Below are 16278 nucleotides of genomic sequence, written 5' to 3' on the forward strand. Positions count from 1 at the left end.
GGCACTTAGGAGGAGGATTGTAATAGCACTATCCGCAGATGCAACAATAATTGTTTTATCTAAGATGAAATCCCTTTCTAGTTTTGTTAATTATAGTCTTTTTGCAAATTATTTTTGCTGGAAGGGTGATAAATTTAATTTTATTATAAGCTTAAAATGGATAATTTTATGGGAGTTGCCTGTATACCATACAGCGAACGATTTCGGACTTATCAGTCCATTGTCAGTGAACATTGAAGTACTTGCTAATAACCGAAAAACCACATGATGGATAGGTTTAAATTGAAGACTACGTACTTAAAAGTATTAAATTAAACAACATAATGCTGATGAATATGGATACAACTATCGGGAACGGTATGTCCCTACTCGAAACAGCACTCACATTGCAGACCAAGATTGACGCTTTTTAGAGTAGGTACATACTATTCCCGGATAGTTATATCCATAATCATCGGCATTATGTTGTTTAATTTAATACTTTTAAACACGTATTCTTTAAACCCATCCACTTTTTGGTTTTGCGGTTTTTAGCGTAAGTACTTCAAAGTTCACTGAAGATTATCTGGTAAGTCCGAAATCGTTCGTTCTGGACATAAAATCAACTATTGTAATCCAATTAGATTTTTAATTTAATTAAATATGTACCAATTACAACGGAAGTTCTTAATTCGATGTTAAAGTTTTTTATTAGAGTGAAAATTAAATGTTTGATAGTTAGCTGTTTTGTGAAATAAACATATTTTATAGAATATTCCTGAATATTCTTGCCTTTCCAACAAATATTTTATAAATACCAACTGTTCTTGATGTATTGTAAATGTTTATTAGACATAATCCTTTTTTTTTACAATAAAGAATTTGTTCTATCACGATATACATTCCAGCGACCTTCCGATGTAATAACTCCGTTGCATAAACGTACTTGACCCTCGAAGAAGTCGAAGAAGACAAACACATATAGTTACAGACACACATTTCTACGAAAGCCATGAACTTGCCCATCAACATCTTTCACGGCGAAGTTTGCGTGTGTGTTTGGTGTATGCGAAGAGTCATCTTCGAGGAGGTGGTGGAATATAAAACGCTTGAGCGAAGATCATAATCTGAAGAAGTACCTCGGGTTTCACGGTAGAAGATTGTGAGTGGCGGTATTTGAAAGATCTACGATAACCTTACAAGGTAGGGCTACCATTTTCTATTAATACTTATATTTATTTTCTTAAAATTTGGAATACATTATCAACGTGTTATGGATTTCATAAAAAAATATATAAAAGGAAACATAAATAAATAATAAAAAAAAGTTAAATTATTAATTAAAAGGGAATTGCTTAGAATTTGTTTTCAAAAATATTCGTGCCATCCGCTCGATTTGAGATTTTAGGGGAGTTTAAAATATGTATCGAGCCTACTGCTCACTCTTATAGTAAAGTTTTTTCGAACTTTCAGGTCTAATTTTTAAAGAAAAAATAGTGTTTATTTCTGGTGTTATATATATATATATATATATATATATATATATATATATATATATATATATATATATATATATATATATATATATATATATATATAATTATAAAAATATTTGTTTTATCCTAGTTAGATTTATTTTTATTTATCCAAGGATAATGTTACAAAATATATATATATATATATACTATAAATGGTTTCGACTATATTTTGTATTTCTTTAATATGCTGGGGCTCCTCATTAATATTTCTCTAACGATATTTTTGTAATATAAGCACATAGTTCGGCTGTCTTGACTGAGAACTGTTTCAAAGGTAGCAATCAGAATGTTCTATTTAATTTAAAGAGGGTATTTTGAATTTCCCTGGTTTTCATCGAGTACCAGCTCCAAAAACTACAGCGCTTTCTTACTTTAAACTGTTTCGTCATTGGAATATACCGGTGGTCCCTAAGTAATTGTACAATAAGAAGTAATAGATTATACACTTTAAAATATTATGATTTTCGTCAACTTGCTTTAATAAAATGTTGATAATGTTTTTTTTTTTTTGGCATAGACTTTTAGTCATTCAGCCAGACTCAACATGGTACAAAAAAGATTGTCTGAGTTTATATTAAAATAAATGTATTTACAAAACAGTAAACAGGTAAACAGGGTCACTCTCTTCTCGCCTAGGGGCCCATCAAGGCATTTTTTTTACATACAACACTAGGCCACGGTAAGAAAGGAATTTAAACAATTGGGTAGTAAATTATTTATTAATCTGGATGAAGTTATAATATTTCTGGGGCAACTGAAAAATATATGATCTAGGTTTCCTTCTTCTGTACAAAATTCACATTGATCGTTATCTAAAACCTTAAGTTTAAATAAATGTTTGGGGTAACAAGCGTGCCCAAATCTCAGTCTTATGATCGTGGTAACATATTTTCTAGGTACATTAAAAAACTTATACCAAGGAGTTTTAGGAATATCTGTTTGAAGAGAAGTGTATCTATTTGGGCTAACAATGGAATATTCCTTCCATATATTATCCCACCTTTGGTATAATCTTAATTTTAAGGAAGCCAGAAAGTCGCAAGCCGTGATTTTATACGAAGTTTCTCTACCAGACATAATACTTTCTCTTGCTAATTGGTCTACATGTTCGTTATTTTCCAAACCTATATGTGCTTTAATCCAAACAAAAAGTACATTTTTGCCCCTTGTTACTAACTTTTGTTTGATATCCTTAATTTTGTAAATATAAGGGCAACTGTACGTATTTGGCAATCCCGGTTTCCCAATAGAGGTCAAAACTGATAAAGAATCTGATAATATCACTATATGGTCCGAGTTACTTTCTGTTGCATAAAGTAAGGCCTCATATATTGCAAGAGCTTCTGCTGAAAAAATAGAGATCTGGGAGTTCAACTTAAACGTGCGCTCTATTCGTTCCAATGGGATAAAAAAAAGCGCATCCAGTGCCGTTTGATGATTTGGAGGCATCGGTATATATAACGACGGAGTTTTCGAATTCTGATAATATTGAGTGAATAATCTTTCTATTTATGTGTATACTGTCACTATATTTTGGTACCATGATATCTGCATTTGAACCATGATATGTTGCATATGAGATGTTTTGAAGTGTAAACGTAGCTTTATCTATCTCTTTTAATGCTTCCATATTATGTTGCAAAGCTTCGCAGACTAAAGGCGATTTCTTTTTTTCCCAGTATTTAGTAGACAAATCATAGCAATTCAGAGGGATGAGCTTTGTGTATAACGATTGATTTTTTATATATGTCTTTACCAGAAATTTTTCGGTCAGGAAGTTTCGTCTGATATTTAAAGGTGGTTCCAAGGCTTCCAAATACAAGGGTTGAATTGGTGTGGACTTCATAGCACCTAAACATGTACGTAGAGCTGAATTGTGTATTACGTTAATTTTATTTAGCAATACATTACTGGCTGATCCATAAAATATGCTTCCGTAATCCAAAATGGAGCGAATATACGCTCTGTAGAATAATAAATTTACGTCTACATCAGCACCCCACCACGTTTTATTAATCGATTTAAGAAAATTTATTCCCTTGTTGCATTTGTTTAACATATCCTCAATGTGATCCTTCCAAGTCAAATGTTTGTCAAGTGTCATCCCTAAATATTTGACCTTATTTTTTAGTGGATATTGATGCTCTCCTAATTTAATTATTTGATCGTTAGGTTTATAATGTCTGGTAAAAATGCAAACCTGAGATTTATTACAAGATAATTCAAAATTGTTTTTATAAAGCTCTTTTTGAAGTAGTTGATAGATACTATCTAAGTTTTTGATTGCTTTTTTATATTCTTTGTGTTCTGTGTAAATGCAGAAATCATATGCGTATTGTATGCGGTTGAATGGTATGTTATTTATTTTAATATTGTACAAATCCGCTACGTACAAATTAAACAGGCTGGGCCTCAATACAGAACCCTGAGGTAATCCTTTGTTTACGATTCTGGGACCTATGAGCATTTGTTCTTTTCTTAAATAAACTAATCTTTTTGAATAAAGATTAACAATACTATCAGCAAATTGGGCTGGAATTTGAAATATTCTTGTCATTTTTTCTTTGAGTGCTGTTAGACACACAGAGTCATAAGCACCTTCTATATCAAGAAATAATACCGGTAAGTAATTGTTCCGGGAATAATTGTTTTGAATATCTACAACTAGGGAAGCCAATGCATCCAAAGTACCAAAACCTTTCCTGAATCCGTATTGTTCTTTGGGTAGAAGGTTCTGCTCTAGTAACCACCATTCTAGCCTAGCCTTAAGTATTCTCTCTAGAGTTTTTTGTACACAAGATAATAAAGATAAGGGTCTGTAAGCTTCAACTAATTTTGGATTTTTCCCAGGTTTGGGTATAGGAACGACAATAATATGTTTGAAGGCCGAAATGTTAGAACCTTCTCTAATTATCTGATTAAAAATATTTAGAAGTAACTCTTTTGCATTATTTGGTAAATTAAATAGCATAATATATTTGATTTCATCATAACCAGTCTTAAAGTTGAAATTAAAAATTTTATTTTTCGCTATAACTTTAATGTTTGTGGACATTTATGTATAAAAACTTATAACTGGGGGCTTTTGAGTATTAAGAATTATAATTTGATGAATACTTTGATGTAGCTGGTAGAGGACGCCACATATGTGAAATAAAAAAAGATATACCTGTTAATAACTTCAAAACTCAACAGTTTTCGAGACAATCGTATTTTACAAATTAGCTGCATAATAATTCTTAGTTGATATTTGTGCGTTAAATCACTGAATACACGTAGATAATCATAATAATTAATAGTTTATTCTTATAAAAACAGCTCAAAGATGGATATGTAACACCACCAAATGTTTTGTTACGGTTGCGAAATGTTTTATTTGAAGCCAGTTTTGATGTTATCATTAGACAACCCCAATTTAATGCATTACGGGAAATCCTAACATAGTAGGCTAATGTTACGAACGCTTTTGACAACTAAAAATAAGTCTTGTCTCGATTAACAAGTTGACTGCCAGTGTTTAGGACTAAACCTATAGGACACACCAGTCGACCATATATTGTGAGCCAGTATTTTCTATAGAATACACAGTTTGTTTGTACTTGAGTTGCAAATTTGATTTTTACGTCAACCACAATTCATTTTTTGCCATACTTTTTGTAAATTTCCGAACATCTTTCTTTAGTTTTTCGTGCTGGATCTCCAATCATTTTTTGAATGAATTTATGTCCAAAATTACGCGGATTTGGCGGTGGTGGTACATCAGTTACGTATTTTTGCAACATAGAACGGATTACCTGTTCCCTAAATTCAGTAATTTTAAGGAACTTCTGCATTCTCAAATCATTATTTCTGTATAGAAAATGAGCATTAACGATGCTAGTCCCCATATAATTTCAAATAATAATTTTCTATACCACTTGCTACAGCGTCTCAATGCTGTACTATATGACGCCATTTGCTCGCTCAAATCGATTGAAGACATTCCTGTGTTATAGTCAACTATACACTTGGGTGTGGTGATGTTACTTCCAGAACGTGTAGTCTTTTCTACAGTCTGTAATGCAGAATCTTTTCTAGTAAGGACAAAAACAATTCTCTTATCCCTCCATTTCGTAATACTAATGCCATCCTTACTCGTGCTAGCAGCAAATTCTCCTTTTTTAAGTTTGGCAGTAACAATACGTTGTGTTTGGCAGTAACAACATGTGGCAAATATTTCTTATAGAGTCTGAGTGTACCAACTAAGTGGGTATTTCGGTATAGCAGACGATATGCCAATGAACGGCTAGTGTAGTAATTGTCCGTGTATAAAACTCTACCTTCTCGCCACATCTCCATTTTTTGATCTTCCACAGTATATCGACATTATCGACATATTCCAAGGTGTATCCATTGTCACAACACAACTTAAAAATTTTTGTGCCATATTGTCTTACTGTATGGCTGTGAAAGTTGGACAATGGACTCTGAAATAGAAAAAAGAATAGATGCCTTTGAGATGTATATATACAGACGAATGTTGAGGATTCCATGGGTACAAAGAGTTACTAATGTTGAGGTACTTCGTCGCATGTGTAAACAAAAAGAATTACTAAGAATAATCAAAGGGAGGAAAATGCAATACTTGGCTCATGTGCTGAGAGGCAAAAGATATGAATTACTTCAAGTTATACTGGAAGGAAAAGTACAGGGCAAAAGATCAGTAGGAAGACGCCAGAACTCGTGGCTGAAAGACCTGAGGAGATGGTTCGACCGCTCATCCGCAGAGATCTTTCGCGCAGCAGTTTTCAAAACTACAATTGCCATTTGAATCGCCACCTTCGAAAGGAGACGGCGCAATGAGAAGAAGAAGATACCAATATTCAGAAGTGTTGATGTTTTTGTCTATTTTTCCTTCATTGCCTGGATTAATTGCCCTAAATCAGAGTGATGCAGGTGATTCTTAAAATATAATTATCTCGAAAACTCTTGAGTTTTGAAGTTATTAACAGGAAGGTATATCTTTTGTTTTGTTAAAACAATGTATGTGTTTCTTTTTGTATAATTACTTAAGGATCACACTATATTATTTATTTTAAGATATTCCTTATATTGGAAAGATTGAAATGTTACAAAAAATTAATTTGTTGACTTAAAAAAAAAGTAACCCATTTGTGAAGAGCCAGATAATGACTTTAAAAGTGCCACGCTTGTTTTTTTATGTTTGAACACAGTCTAATAAAATAATACTTCAACAGTCACCGGGAAATTCTGTAAAATCTAATTCTGGAATACAAACAGAAAGTTCATTATTAAAAAATAAACAAGAAAAGACAAAACCTGTGCTGTTAGGTATACCTCGCTCAACTGACAACACTAGGTACAGAATTTTTCGTCTTATGTATTGGTCTGATTACAATTTATTGTCTTCGGTTTGCAATAAGAAATAAGTTGAACCAATCTAGGATACTTTCACATATTCCCGATTCATACATTCTATGTATAAGAATTTTATTATTTTTATCAACTTCCTATAGGAGAACCCAAAAAAATGCTTTAGTTTTAGATAAACCCATTTCTCGCTGCTAACCAAGTAAATTTGATATCCAAATGTTCGTAATAAAAATCTGGGCAACTTGTCTATTCAATTTTTCAATTTTTTGATTGGTGTGGAGGAACATGTAAATAAACTAGAAAAAGGCAAAACTTTTTATTTTATAATTTTAATAAAATTTTATATTTAACTCTTTTAAATTTCTTATTTTGACGTATACTATGAACATTTCTGCAAAAAAATGAGATATATCGAAACTCTTAATTTTGATTATAAACAAATACCCATTTTTTGGAATGATTGTATGCTAATTGAATATTTTTTTCTAATTAAAAATTTGTATTGCAAATTGTTTAATCTCTCCATTTTTAAATAATTTTACATTAAAATTTAATATTTAAACAAGTTAGCAATTAAGTAAGTAAGAGTTATAGCAATTTTACCCGACTCGAACCGAAAACTGGGAAGTCTTTGATAGTCGACTAAATTTGTTTATAATTACGATAATTTGACAATTTTTCGTCAATAATATATTTCATGAAAGTGTTGATAATAAAATTTTATTATTGATCGTCTTCGGCAAATACTGCTGTTGAAGTATGTTTTTAAATCGTCTTATATAGTTGTATTTTTTCGAATAGCTAAATTGTACCTATAGTAAATACATTTCCACGAATTTGTAACTATTTTGGAATAGGGATGAGAAGGAAAGCTTTAACTTAAACGGTCTGCTGTACTGAGAAAATTAATAGCAAGTTTCGAAGACAAGCAAAAATACGGTTTTCACTGATAATGTATTTTACACTAATTTAGAGAAATACTCCATACTCATAATTACTGTCGTCGGTATTTTGATTTGGATTGTAAATCATGGTTGCGTTAATTGATTCGATGCCATTTTTACGCATCCAACATTATTCTATTAGCTTTTATGTATATAAATATATACATATTTTATGTATATATATACAAGGATTTCCACAGTTTTCACTGTATTCCTTCACTCAACCGTTTTCTCCAATTTTTCTTGTTTAGCCAGTCCAATTCCTGTAGGTTTCTTTTACTCATTGCTTCGTCCACTTCATCTCTGAAAGATCTTCGTGGTCTGCCTCTCTTTCTTCTTCCTATCGAGCTCCACTCTGTTATTCTATTTATCCACCGATTTTGGTCTGCTCTTCTGACATGTCCGTACCAGGTTAACCTCTTCTGTTCGATGTAGTCTATTATGTCGGAGTTCATTCCCATTCTCATATTTTATGTACCTTACAGTATTTTTTTAATTGACATATATGCCTTTAAACATTTTATTCAAATTACATCTATTAACAAAAACGTTGTATGAAGTTTCTCACGTTTCAAATTTTGTTTATTTGAATTAAATACTAAAGTACACACATTCCTGATATTGTTTTTCTTAATAAGTATATTTTAAAATATTTTTAATATCATTTTTTTTTGATAAAATTTTTTTAAAGCCGGGTTGACACGATCCAAGTGTACTTGGTTAAAGTCTGCTGGACGTTGTGCGCGCACCACTTGGAAGCTACTTTGATCGTGTCACCTGTTCATCCAAGTACACTTGTATCAACAGGTTCTATTCAAGTTAAGTAGGACCCTGGCCAACTTGCTTGGATCAAAGTAGTGTGGTATTGTAAAATTAAAATGGCGTCGGTGTCGAAAAATCGAAAACGAGAAGTAAACACAAAAAGAAAATGGTCTGAAAGGGAGATTGTTAGATTCATGGAGTTATACGAAGCTAAGAAAGCATTATGTAATGTACGGATAAAGGAATATAAAAATAAGGATGCTATAAATGAGGCATTTATTCTTTTTTATTCTTTTATTATTATAAAAAATAATAAATGATATTTTATAAAATATCATTTATTATTTTTTTTTCTGGATTTCAAGCTTGTATCAACATATCAGTTACAACTAAAACACTTTTCACAATCACTTCCGCCATCTTTACAATCGTTATTTGACATCCAAGTCATTTAACCGTGGCAACCAAATTGGTACAAGTACACTTGTACACAGTCCACTTGGTCCAAGTTGCAATCCAGGCATTTTTGGATCGTGTTAACCCGCCTTAATATAATTTTCATAATGTGACGTAGGTGTTATTATAACATTTCTAATTACTATAGGATACCGATAAATTATTGTACGAAGTACACACTATTTTTTAACCCTAAAACTACACACTCTTAACAACTTATTTTGGCCAAAAAGTGGCATTGGCACTCTAATTATATGGCAGATATAATTATTATTATTATAACAAATAAGGGCAGAGGAGCGAGCTGCTACTATGCCTATTCGTACATACTATTCACTACAAAAATAGTGAAACAATAAATAAATCATGCGGTCCTAAAATAACGCAGTCCTATAAATGTAATAAAGAGCTATCAGGCTTATTTTTAAAGATGTTAACACTAGTTGTTTCAGATATTAAATATTCTGTTTGGCAAGAACTTCATCCTGAACCTTGCAGTAGTCTGTTCCCTCTTCAAATTGTAACGAAGGCATCTTAATCTGTGGTCTTGATTTAAAGTGAATATGGTGTTTAGATTACCAAAATTATATTTTAAAATGCGGAAGGACATAATTAGGTCACCTTGAAGACGTCGCTGCTCGAATGTCGTAAGATGAGCCATGGATAATATATATCTTTATAATTAGGTCTTAAACCGCCGTATGCCAGTCTTCTGGCTTTACGCTAATTCAAGTAGGATTTTATAGCGACTGGGATCGGGACTCCACACTGGCCGGGAAAAGGCAAGAATAGGTCTGATGTATATTCCTAAAGTGACGTGAAGTAAAATTGTAAAGCGCTTTGGGGAAACTGGACGAATAAAAGATATATTTGGACGGGTAGACCAAAAACTGTAATAAATTACAGTAAAACTTTTTTAGATTTATTGCAGATTTTCATTGCGGATCCTTATACATATTAGGCAATATTTACACTCTGTGGGAATGTAAACCACCAAAATTTAAGGTATTGGAGTGACGTTAATCCACAATAAATACGTGAAAACTATACACAAAGACCACAAAAATTAAATGTTTGGTCGGGTATAGTGGGTACTCAGTTAATTGGGCCGTTTTTTGTAGAAGGAAATTTAACAAGTGACAGAGGATGGAGCTCCAGCTCATTTTGGTGTAAATGTCCGTCATTATTTAGATCAGACATTCCCTGGACGATGGATTGGTAGATTATGTAGTATTAAATGGCCTCCTCGTCACCCGATTTGAATCCAAAATATTGCTTTTATTGGGGATTTATAATATTGGTGATACTTAAAAAGAATTTATAAAACTAAACCAGCAAGGGATGCAGAGCTAAAGCAAAGAATTATCGATGAATCCTTAATTTCTAGAGAAACATGGAGAAATGTAATAGACGTATTCTACCATCGTTCAGAATACTGTCAAGTTAACAACGGACGACATTTTGAATACCTGATTAGGTAGACACTCTAATTATATGGCAGATGTAATTATTATTATTATATAATAAATAAGGGCAGAGGAGCGAGCTCCTACTATGCCTATTCATACATACTATTCACTACAAAAATAGTGAAACAATAAATAAATCATGCGGTCCAAAAATAACGCAGTCCTATAAATGAAATAAAGAACTATCAGGCTTATTTTTAAAGATGTTAACTAGCAATGTAATAAACTTTTATTATGTTCAAATTTAGGTGTACATAGTTTGAATCAAAATATTCATTTAGACGATTAGGCGTTTTTAGGCTTTTGTTTTATCTTTTTAAGGTATTCCTGACTACATAAAATCGAAACTATTGTATCCGGTTGAACTGTTTTTTAACAAAAAAAATGTTAAATAATATATTTTATTTTTTTACAGTTAACACAATAACTTAATATTCAGCAGTTTATTCAAAAATAAAACCGGTATTTTAACAATATCCCTGCAAATAATATCTTGACTCTCATCTTAGTCATTCCTCAAATGTACCGTTGCTTCTTAGTAATAATGCATACTTTTCTAATTTGAATACCGATGGAATACCGAAATGTTATTTATTAGGTTATTCTTGAAGAAACGATTAATCAATTACTATTGTAAAACTTTTCGCAAACGTGCCAGTCTAAGCCTATTTAGTATGCTATTCACTATACAGGAGGAAGATGCTTTGTTTAATAACTAAGTATTCCACTAGGTCGTGCAGTAAAAACTGTGTTACATTAGTTAAAGCGAAAACTGGGCTATCAATATTGTAGTGTTATATATATATATATATATATATATATATATATATATATATATATATATATATATATTGGAACACATTATTTTTTAATAAAAAATATTACCACACAAGCATTAAAATATCGACAATCTTGGTCCAGTGAAATATAAAACAAACGATGCCTTAAAACTTTTTCCTGAATTTGATCTTTTTTTGGTGCCTATCCTCTGTGGATGTTGACATACAACAACTTTGTTGACAGCTGCTCTAAATAGATGTATGGTAGTCATTCCTGCCCACTGTCTGATGTTCTTCAACCACGATGTCCTTCTGCGCCCTTGAGTTTTTTTGCGTTCTTTCTTGCCTTGTAAAATTAGTTGAATTAGTTGATACTTCTCATTGCGCATTACATGCCCTAAGTATGTCATCTTTCTGATTTTCACGATATGCATAATTTCCAGATCTTTATTAATACGGTGGATCACGGTGTTGTTTGTAACATGATGGATATAGGAAATTCTGAGCATGCGGCGGTAGTACCACATTTCGAAGGCTTCTAATCGTTTGGTCAAGACTCGTGTTCTTATATCAATGTTCAGGTGCATATTACATAAAATCTTCCTGAGGCGATTGAAGACAGCTCTCGTATTTTTTATACGACATCTTATTTCCTGTGAGTGGTCCCATTCCTTATTTAGGCTGCATCCACGGTATGTAATTTTGTCGATTATTTTCAAGGGTTCATTATTAGCTGTGAATTGGTGCTGTATTACGTCGTTTTTACTTACTACAAGAATTTTGGTCTTCTTACAGTTTAATTTCATGCCGTATCTGTCACAGGCTTCCACTACACGGTCTATTAATGTTTGCAGATCCTCCGCATTATCAGCAATCAAAACCGTATCGTCCGCATATCTTAAATTGTTTATGATTTTACCATTGATTTTTATACCTTCTCTTAAATCATCAATAGCTTCCCTGAACAGCATTTTCGAGTAAGTATTGAACAACGTCGGTGATAAGATGCAGCCCTGACGTACTCCCCGTTTTATCGTGAATTCTTGTGAGGTTTCGTTGTCTACTCGTACAGTTGCCCTTTGCTGTAAGTCTAAATTTTTAATTAGGCGTAAATTTTTGTCATCAATACTATGTTCTTTTAGTATCTGAAATAATTGCATCTGATGTTGCACCTTGTCAAATGCTTTTTCAAAGTCTATAAAGCATGCGTGAATGAATCTGAATTTGATATAAATGTTTTTAAAGTGAGAGTAAACATGTTCAAAAAGAAAGGTATAGTTGAACCATTCATAAAAAATATCAGAGTCACGCAAGAAAAATATATTGTGTTTCCAAATATGTAATTTTGTGAACTTTTTCAACTTGAACTTCATTTAATTGAAGCTCTGCAGATAGATATGGGTTACGACTAAAGACTAAAAATTTCAGATTGATTCCAGTACAGATTTTTAATGACACGAATAGCTCTGTCATATATTTATATGTTTTTTGGTATATACAATAATTTTACATGTTGTAATTTATCGAGTGCCTTTTGGAAGTCTACAAAGCATGCAAATACATCTTTTCTCTGATCACGGCATTTTGAAATATTACAAAAAACGGAGTTGACAATCGGTACATACGAATAATAAATTTTTTATATTGGAGATAAAAAGTTAATGTAAAAGTAAAAAAAATATATTGAAATAGAAAAGCAATTATACGAATGAATGCATGGAGTGAAGCAGGGATACGTTTTAGTCACCGTCATTCTCATCATTCTCTCCTCTACCTATATTCATATCCAGGTAATTAGGCTTCCCAGGTAATTATGTATATCCGCAAATTTCTATCTTGGTTCACCCTTTACCAACATATCCTGCCTAAGCGTCCTCTCCGATATTTTGGTTTTAGTTTACCTAGTTACTTTGATGTCCAGTACAACCAGTTTATTTTGTTGACGCAGACTCCGACAATTACCTTGCAGTCCTTACATTCACATATATCTTCTTTTTTGTCATGAAATAGTCTATTTCTTATATCCAGTGAAACTTCTCCATAACAGACACCATCGTGGAAAAATATAAAGAAAGTTATATCACAGATCAATTGGACCCCGATAAGGAAATCGGTTAAATCATTCACAGAAGAATTCTACCGATACTATAGGTGGCAAAATGACCAAATGATGAAGTCCTAAAAAGGGCTAATACTATTCGGGAACTTTTAAGAACCACAAAATGTTTAAAAATTTCCTATCTAGGCTACATTCTTCGAGGTAACCTGTGTCATATTTGACAACGGGCAACCAAGAGCCAGATAGAAGGACGAAAACGAGTCGATGGAAAACAAGCATCATTGCTTAAGAACATTCACGACTGGATAGGTATCCATAGTGTAGACCAACTTTTGCGCAGGAAAGAAATTCACAAGGATGATGGCCAATGTCAGAAAGACCGGACACGTAAGGGTAAGTAATAATAGTTAACACTTCACAGACGAAATATTAACAAAAACCTCCGTAAAAATGAAGTTAATGGAAACAAAAGAAATAAAGAAATAACAAAAACATTTGTATATTGCATGAACGTCTGATCAAAATTTGCAAAATAAAACCACACAGATACTATCCACCATCAACAGTTATTTCTTATCCAACAAATTAGTTTTGAATAAAGAGAAATCAAAGTATATGATTTTCACGTCAAATAATTTATTAAACCATCAAGCCACTCAGGCCCGTTTCTAGGGTAGTGAGCGCCTGCGTGCAGGATTTTTTGTGCGCCCAATATTATGTTTTTAAGATACCTATATCATAACATGTTCTTGTGCTTTGATTGAAAATACGATATGAATGTAAAAAGAAAAATAAAACGAACCATGTTTGAAAAAAGGTTTTATTTTCAAATTTAAATGAAGAAAAAAGGTTATTTTAAAACAATATATATATTGTTTGGAGATACTCTCAATGCAAAAAAACTTTATTAAATAATACATATATACCAAGTGAAAAATAATTAAATAACAAATATTGGAATTACAACATGATACGTCGTGCTTTCACAGATGCAAGCTCATTAATCATTTCATTGTGATCAATGGCTTCACAAATTTTATTTTCAATTGAAATGACTGCCAAATTTGATAGCCTTTCTTGGCACATTGACGTTCTTAAATAATTTTTTATGAGCTTTAGCTTTGAAAAACTCCTTTCGCCAGATGCCACCGAAATTGGAAGGGTCGGGAATATTCTCAAGGCTATAAATAGATTTGAAAACAAAGATTGTAAATTTTTCTTTGTTATATAATTTAAAATATCTATGGGCGAATCCGAAATTTTGCTAGAGTCTGTGATTGGGTTAAGAACTTTGTATGACAGAATTTCATTATGCAAATCAAGACCATCAATATCTTTGCATACGTTTTCTTCATGTTGAATTTGTAAAGCTAAATCCAAATCCATACATGATCTTTTAATCACATCAGAATCTAGATTTTGAAAATTACCCAAAAATCCAAATAAATCGTGGCACTTATCTATTCCCCCAAAGCGTCTTTGTAGGGATTGAGTTGTTGTGTCCAAAATTTGAAAATAAAAACTGATCTTAAATTTTTGTTGTGGATCGAATACTGTTTGATCTGTACCTTCATACGAAAATTGAAGCTTCGTCTTTCTTTGTCTTAATAATGGAAATGTTTGCTCTACATCACTTTTTTCTGCTTCTGCTACAGCCTTATTCATGAAAATCTCGAAATGTTTGTCTGACCTTTTTTCAGTGAAATAAATAATAAGATTTTTTATTTCTGTATGGCATTCATTTAAAGTTGTGTTTGGATTCTGGACCATTTTACTTACTATATTAACTTTTGTTAACACATCATGCCAAATTATAATAGAAAAAATGAATTTGAACGTTTTAATTTTGTCTAATAGTGACCTTGCTGAATGTTTCGTGTTCATATCTCTTGAATTATCTTCCACCAAATCATGTAAACTTTTACAAATTTCGAGGAATTGAAACCTAAGAGGGCGAATGGCTTTGACTCTGCTTTCCCATCGTGTTTCACTTACTGATTTTAAAGTTGAGTTTGGTATATTCCTTTTTAAAATGTCCCATCTGTAGGGTGAAGCAGAAAAAAAAAATTGAACAACTCCTGAATAATTGAAAAAAAACCTACAGTCTCATATGAAATTTTAGCTGCATCATTGACACTTAAATTAAAAGTGTGAACTGAACAAGGCAAAAACATTGCTCTGGGATTAATTTTTAGAATTTGAGCTTGAAGGCCCACATGCTTGCCAAACATATTTGCCCCATTGTCGTAACTCTGACCTCTCATGTCATCAAGGTTTATTCAAATTTTGATAATATTTCTTGTTTTAAAAAATTGAAGAGCCCTTCTCCTCCAGTATTTAAAACTTTGAAAAAACCCAGAAAGTGTTCTCTAATTTCGACTTCATATGGAGAACAATAAACGAAGCGAATTATGACCGTCAGCTGCTCAACATGGCTAGCATCTGGAGATTCATCCAAAATAATTGAGTAATATTTTGCTGTTCTGAGGCAACTCAGAATTTCTTTCTGAATATTTCTTGACAATACATAAATTAATTCATTTTGGAAGTGATTGCTCAGGTAATGAGGCATATTTCGGCACAACCCTATAGACCTTCGTCGAATATTGCTTAGGTGTTCCATCATAATTGGATCGAATTTAGCAATCATTTCAACTAATATCAAAAAATTGCCATTATTAGCCTCATAAAGATTCGTACTGTCACCCATAAAAGCTGAATTTTGGCCAGGTAAATACTGCACAATACAAATCATTCTTTTAATGATTCCACGCCATCGCTGTTTTTCAATTTCATAATATTTTTGTTGCTCTTTATCAATAGTACATTCTTTACTCAAACGGATGAAATGATTGCTTTAGCGCTTACCGGGGAAATACTGAACACTGACTTTTTTTGTTTTAGAAGTGAGAATATTTT

The 16278-nt window shown here is 32.1% G+C and overlaps 1 protein-coding gene across 1 annotated transcript in view; it reads left to right on the top strand.

The window, feature by feature from the left end:
- Positions 1–1025: 1025 nt before the first annotated feature.
- The window catches only part of LOC140440810 (uncharacterized), a 50842-nt gene continuing 35589 nt past the window's right edge, over positions 1026–16278 (top strand). Inside the window, exon 1 of the mRNA XM_072531173.1 lies at positions 1026–1182. The gene's annotated coding sequence lies outside the window, so the exon portion shown is untranslated. The remainder of the gene's footprint in view (positions 1183–16278) is intronic.

This window comes from Diabrotica undecimpunctata, chromosome 5 (assembly GCF_040954645.1).
Source record: "Diabrotica undecimpunctata isolate CICGRU chromosome 5, icDiaUnde3, whole genome shotgun sequence".
NCBI classification, from domain to species: domain Eukaryota; kingdom Metazoa; phylum Arthropoda; class Insecta; order Coleoptera; family Chrysomelidae; genus Diabrotica; species Diabrotica undecimpunctata.